This window comes from Suncus etruscus, chromosome 2 (assembly GCF_024139225.1).
Source record: "Suncus etruscus isolate mSunEtr1 chromosome 2, mSunEtr1.pri.cur, whole genome shotgun sequence".
Lineage (NCBI taxonomy): Eukaryota > Metazoa > Chordata > Mammalia > Eulipotyphla > Soricidae > Suncus > Suncus etruscus.
The window spans coordinates 104,462,691-104,468,761 of NC_064849.1; the positions used below are offsets into that span (position 1 = coordinate 104,462,691).

The 6,071-nt window shown below is 34.7% G+C and overlaps 1 non-coding gene across 1 annotated transcript; it reads right to left on the reverse strand.

The window, feature by feature from the left end:
* Positions 1 to 2,558: 2,558 nt before the first annotated feature.
* LOC126002909 (U2 spliceosomal RNA) lies at positions 2,559 to 2,746 on the reverse strand. The gene has a single exon (XR_007493507.1). It is a non-coding gene; the product is annotated as a U2 spliceosomal RNA (small nuclear RNA).
* Between the last annotated feature and the right edge of the window lie 3,325 nt (positions 2,747 to 6,071).

The window sequence follows — 6,071 nt, forward strand, 5'->3', positions numbered from 1 at the left end:
AACAAAAGTTAACTCCTGGTGGAAAAACATACTCCTAACAAAATTTCAACCCCCAACCCCAAGTTCACAACAACCCAGAGGCAAACAGCTATGTTTTACAATGTAAACTAATGAGCTCAGGAAAGAATAGAATGGATTCCCCAGCAGGTAAAAATGTCCCAAGGAAAGAATAAAATAATGTATGTAGAAATAAAATATGTAGAAGGCAACATAGGAAACAATTAAAAAAAAAACCTCAGTATCTTTCTCTATATTTTAAGAGCTCTTGTTCAATGGCTGTCTAAAATATCCCAGTCTGCTCTTAATGGACAGGTTGAATTTTGTTGTGCTTACTGTCTATTAGGTTTCTGTCAACTTCAACAGTGTCTCCGTATGGGGGCATAGGCAGGGAACAATAATGGATTGGATAAACAGTCAGCCTGTGAACTCAATTAGGACTCAATCAGGAGACCCTAAAGTTTAAACAGTCCTTGTGTATTTGTCCCCTTAACTCTCTGTTCACTCTCTGCAACAGATTCTCACTGGATGGAGGTCGAAAGTGCTAACTCAATTGACTTTAAACAAGTCTGTTCTTGGATCTAATGGTGTAGAAGTCTTTTTCCCAAAGAAATGCCTTTAAAATAATGAAAAGCCAAGCAGGAAAGAGAGTTCAGAATATAGGAATAATTTTCACTTCATTTCACTAAATTCTACAGCACTAAAAAGAAAAACAAATTCTACCATCTGCTTATTGTCCAAAAATAAATATCCCAAATAGTAAACTCATAACAAATAAGGAGCACTCTGGTTATGGAGAGAGGAGAGATGATACACTCTTGTGATGGATTTTCCTTTAACCATCAGCACTCCCCACCACAGAATCAGTTTGTAGTATCAAGTAGTGTTATCTTTAAGTATGAGATAAAAACTTTTTTTCCTCCAATATAAAACTTAATACTCTTGCACACATGGGAGAGACAAGATGCTCTTTTGATTAAAGTATAATTTAACTCACTAATAGAGATTCTTTGATCAAAAGTCTCCAGTCCTGCTACCCACACTTAAGATAATGCACTAGAGATTTCACTTTGGCATAAGGAGATTTCAAATCTGAGAATTTGCTTGTTCCTACTCAAGAGTAGTTTGGGCAAGACTTCTAGTCTGTCAGCTTCATTGTAAAATGTGATAACAATGATATTTGGTTCAAAATTTTTAGGAAAGTGTTTATATGAAAGTTTCATCACTAAAGCATTATATAATATATAAAATAATGCCTAAGCTTATTAAAGATAGCATGTATTTTTTATTTTTTCCATTATATCCTTATACAACTTTCCACTTTGAATAATATTTGGGGGATATTTTAATAGGAGACACTTAAAACATGTCTGTTCAAGAGTTTTGAACATATGTCTATAAAAGTTTACAAAGCAGTCTTTGCTAGAAGTAACAACCTTAAGTGTTGAGAAAAGATGTTTCTATGAAGAACTATACACTCTATTAGAGATAACAATTAATCCTCCACTTATGTGCTTTGATTTTTAGAAATTTTAATTCATTGATTTCACATGAACCTTTGACATGTCTCTGCCTGTAATCTACTAGAAAAGTCAACTAGAGAGTTAATAGTTCTGAATTCCTTTTCTAATGTTGTAATCAATACTATGATCAGGTTCCCAATCTCTTAATTGCCACCACTGCTCTCACTTGCTAAATCTCAGTAAGGAAGTCATTATATTTTTCTGGATTTTCATTTTCTAATGTGTGATTACAGTTTTCCAGAAAAACAGAAACAGATATAGCTATAGATGATGTATGCAGTCTTTCCTGGGCTAGCGCTTGCAAGGCAGACACCTTACCTCTAGCGTCACCTCGCCGGCCCCTTGAAACAATTCTTAAAGAAAACTGTCTTTGTTTTTAAATCCTCAACTGATTTAATAAGGCTAACCCACAGTGTAAAAGGTATTCTGATTTATTCAAAGCCAAGTAGTTGTATATGATAGCAATATCCATAATACCTTCACAGTAACACAAGGACTTGTGTTTAAACAAACTACTAGGTGTTGTAGTTTAGCTAAATTGATATATGAAATTAATCATTGTTCCCTCTGGTAAACTAAACTATAAGTTATTAGTGATTTCTAGAATTACTTGGCCCTATTATTCAAGCATATGGCTGCTGGAAATAGCTAAAAAGGAATAAAATATGTGCTTTAGTATTTTAAATCCATTTAAATATGGATCAACCTTTACTTTATGTTTGATTGATTTTCTATTGTTTTATTTTATTTTATTTTATTATGTTATTTTATAAGTAGTACTCAAGACACTGCCTCACAAAACTCAGTGAACCAAGCCAGATAGTTTAATGTTAGGGTCTATGCTTATAGTGCTGCGCAGGTCTTGAGGACTGAGACCACCAGGGTCATGCCAGCTATGCTCTGAGGTCATTGGGCTACACCAGCATTGCTCTGGGAACTCCAAGGTTACATCTGGCAGTGGACCAGAGGCCATACAGTGCTTAAACTTCAGACCCTTGTGCTAGCTCGTTGGCACTTTGACCAACTTTTTTTTTTTTTTTTTTGTGCACCGTTCCTGAAAGTACTGCAATACCAGGTTGATGCTTGGAATGGATGGAGCAAGCTCCTATTCCAGTTCCTAGTGCCAAAAATCCATTTAATATATTGTCGGATAGACGACATATCAGATATTAAACTGATAAGAACAGATACTACACTTGATCTTAGCCAAAAGGCCGAGAAGAGATTTTGACCAACATTTTAATCTCTATCCAAAGATGAAAATGATAGTGATTTGGTTATGGTATTCATAGTAACCAACTTCTAAAATCATCTCTTTTAATCATAAATGAAGAGTAAAATAAGTTATTACAGTTATTTTATGAAATTACAAAACGTATTTTTGCAATTATCAGTTTTTCTGAAAATCATATCATGCTCCATCTATAAACATTGTTACTCATGTGAAACATTTTCTTTCTTCATTCCCTCTTGGAATTTTAAAATACATAACTAAGACCAGAAAGATATGTGACGATCAAGTCACTTTTCTTGATTACAGCTGATCCTGGTCTGATTCCTCACACTGCATGATTCCCTGAAACATGGCCAGTAATGATCCCTGAGCAGAGATGGCAATAGTCACCAAGTACTTCTTGGTGACTGTCCATACCTTACGTTAGTTCAAAATATTTCTTAGTTGTTGAAAATATTTCTATTACAATAAGTTTGAGGTATTATCTAAAATAAAAGAATTCCCACATGTCATAAAATAATACCCTCCATTTCTGCTCAATAATATTTTAAAATAATTGTTTAAAAGAATGCAATGGCTGGAATTATAGGATATCAGATAGTGTGCTTGCCTGGCATGTGGATAATGCAGGTTTTATTTCCCACAATATTATAAACATTATTGTAACTATATTACTAATACTATAATAGTTTTTTTATTTTGTTGAGACTATTGTGAATTACAAATCTTTCACAGTTGTATTTTAGGCATACAGTGATAGTAAATTTAGGACCATTACCAACACCAGTGTTGACCTTCCTCCACCATAGTTCCCAGCATGCATCACATAACTCCACCCTTAGCTCACTGGACTACTAATGTAGCAGGTCCATTTTGTGTTTAGCTTGTTGTAGTTTGTGTCTCTTGATCCTCTTGTTGCTAACTTTGACTTGGAAATTAAGATCTGACATTTTTTTATTCAATGATCCTGAGACCATTTGGCCACTGGGTCCTAACCACTATTTTTTCTCAATTTGTTGGAAAACATAGACGTATGAGGCATATTCAAGTTCTAAGGTTTTATGAAAAAGGTGGGAGTCCCTATCAAGAAGATATATATATATATATATATATATATATATATATATATATATATATATATATATATATATATATATAAAATTAAAAGGAAGAAAAAAAAGAAAGGGAGCAGATGTGGTAAGGTTGTTTTGTTTTGTTTTGCATAGGCAAAGTAAACATTGGGGAAATTAGAAAGCAGATTCACTTGACCTAAAAGATATAAGGTGTCTCCATCCATGAAGCATACTATTATAAGACCAACTACAGGCCACAGGCATGTTAATTATCCAACCAAAAGGTCTTTCTTTATGGTCCCAGGAAAAGTTCTGCTTAGTCGTTGTCAAAGTCAATCTTCTCTAATAGATATCTTGGTTTTTGCACAGAACCTAGGATAAAGCGTCTTCTGATTTCATCTCACTGTTAAGTAATGAGGTAGGGCAATCTACCCTTAGATCAATTTGTTGTTTCCTCATCATCAGTGTGTCATATGAACCTACCCTGGAACAAATTGGTGCCAGAGCAGTATTAGGGCCTCCCATGAAGAGGTGTTTGATTCCTGGTGCTGGTGCAGGAAACTGTGCCAGCTCTAAAGTGTGATCCAGGGCTTGGGATTGGACAGTTGATGTCCACTCGATTGAGGTTTAAGTCAAGTCCCCATGACTAATGTTCAGAGTGGAAGGTGCCCCTGCACTATAATAGAATTTTTTAAAGAAATAAAACATTTTCAGAACTATTAAATTCATCTTGTTCCTTAGTGGAGTGCCAAAAATTTGACATAGGAAAGTTTGTTGACATTAAGATGAGAGATACAGCCATGCCATTCTACCATTAATCAATCTATTTCTGTCTGGAACATAAGCTTAGTGAGCTTAGAGACTTGGATCTCTATCTTCTTTCTAGAACAGAGAGCATTACAGGTTATAAGTATTTATGAAATAATTCAGCGAGTGAATAATTATATTATAGTGAACACGTTTTATGATGTAGGTACAAAGAGTGGTAAAATAGGTTATTAAATAAGATTATTCCAAGTCATATTACCTTTTAAGTCTAACTATGGAATTAGAAACACATTACCTGACATCTCTAAATGAACTACAATGATGCAGAAAGGTAAAAGATAGCAAGGAAGTGGCAATGAAAAGTTGATCAGAGCATAAAGAATATCAATACATGGGCCTGGGGAGATAGCACAGCGGCGCTTGCCTTGCAAGCATCCGATCCAGGACCTAAGGTGGTTGGTTAGAATCCCAGTGTCCCATATGGTTTCCCGTGACTGCCAGGTGCTATTTCTGAGCAGACAGCCAGGAGTAACCCCTGAGCATTGCCGGGTGTGGCCCAAAAAACAAAACAAAAAAAAAGAATATTAATACATGAAATCATCATTTTATTCATGTGGCATTCACAGCATGAGTAAAGTCATATAATATAAGAAGTTGAACAATGGGTTGAGCTAGAGTTTACAGATTTATCTCTTTCCCAGACATTTAGCCCTATAGCTGGAGGAAATTATTCTCCACATAAAAATTAATGAAACCAATATATTGACAGTTATTAACTAGACAAAGCTGGATTTGACAATATTACACTTTGGAATATAGCCTAGGAACACAAAAATACAATTCAAATATCCCTTCCTCACACCTACGTATATTCATTGCAGTGCTATTTACAACAGCCAGAACCTGGAAACAACCAAGATGCCCTTCAACAGATGAATGGCTAAAGAAACTGTGGTACATATACACAATGAACTATTATGCAGTTATCAGGAGAGATGAAGTCATGAAATTTTTCTATACATGGATGTACATGAAATCTATTATGCCGAATGAAATAAGTCAGAGGTCTTAAGAAAAATAAAAGACACTATTGTAATAATGCCCAGAGACAATAGAGATGAGGACCAGAAGAATCAGCTCACAATATGAAGCTCACCACAAAGAGTGGTGAGTAAAGTTAAGGAAATAACTACACTATCATGACACTTTTAATGAGTGAGAGAAGTAGAATGCCCGTTTCAAATACAGACAAAGATGCTGTGGGAGGGGGGGACATTGGTAGTGGGAATATTGCACTGGTGAATGGGGTGTTTTATTTATGACTGAAACCCAATTACAAACATACTTTTAATCATGATGCTCAAATAAAAAATTTATATTAAAAAATCTGGATTTGAACCCAGATCTGATAATATAAATTTCAAAAATTATATACTATTTTAAGTGCTTATTTGGACTTGCATTCAAAATCTACAC